The sequence below is a fragment of the Sinocyclocheilus rhinocerous genome, unplaced genomic scaffold (assembly GCF_001515625.1).
Source record: "Sinocyclocheilus rhinocerous isolate Xijiao unplaced genomic scaffold, SAMN03320098_v1.1 scaffold6424, whole genome shotgun sequence".
Lineage (NCBI taxonomy): Eukaryota > Metazoa > Chordata > Actinopteri > Cypriniformes > Cyprinidae > Sinocyclocheilus > Sinocyclocheilus rhinocerous.
Window position 1 is genome coordinate 58,377 of NW_015623666.1, and position 276 is coordinate 58,652.

General features: G+C 28.3%; 1 protein-coding gene across 1 annotated transcript in view; it reads left to right on the plus strand.

The window, feature by feature from the left end:
* The window catches only part of ptpn21 (protein tyrosine phosphatase non-receptor type 21), a 32,535-nt gene that overhangs the window by 16,244 nt on the left and 16,015 nt on the right, over positions 1–276 (plus strand). The gene's annotated exons all lie outside the window — the stretch shown is intronic.

Below are 276 nucleotides of genomic sequence, written 5' to 3' on the forward strand. Positions count from 1 at the left end.
TTTGGGTTGCCTGATAATATTAATAATAATAATATAACTTTTTTTGTCTCTTAGAAATACACATTTGATATTAGGTTGAGTTAGGATGCAGAGGTAAATTTTTGTTCATTATCAAAATCAGTAACATCTGTAAAAATTGTAGCAACCTCAGTTTTATATGGTTACATTTATTCTGACCGTTTTTTTTTTTTTTTTTATTTAAAGGGGTGATATGATGGTACATGCACTTTTACAAGTTGTTTGAACTGAAATGTGTGTTGGCAGTGTGTGTAAACA